Source organism: Triticum dicoccoides, chromosome 6B (assembly GCF_002162155.2).
Source record: "Triticum dicoccoides isolate Atlit2015 ecotype Zavitan chromosome 6B, WEW_v2.0, whole genome shotgun sequence".
Classification (NCBI taxonomy): Eukaryota; Viridiplantae; Streptophyta; class Magnoliopsida; order Poales; family Poaceae; genus Triticum; species Triticum dicoccoides.
This window is the reverse complement of record NC_041391.1, coordinates 708,702,650-708,702,912: the sequence shown is the minus strand read 5'-3', so window position 1 is coordinate 708,702,912 and position 263 is coordinate 708,702,650.

The window sequence follows — 263 nt, the reverse complement described above, 5'->3', positions numbered from 1 at the left end:
TAAACGCTGACTGACTGACGCGCGCGCGATCCGTCATCCTGGAGCGGCCGAACGTGAGCCGTTAGATGGTAACTAGGGAGAGCATCAATGGCGATAGAGGCTTGTGACTCACCGTCACCGGTGATCCCTCTGGCTCAAAATCGATCGGGATTTGGTATCGACGGGCGCAGTTTTGTTCAGCCGCCCCCAGCTTGTCCCCAGTTATTTGACCATAAGTTAGTTGATGCTGCTTGCTGGGCCGGCTATGCTCTGAATATTTTTTC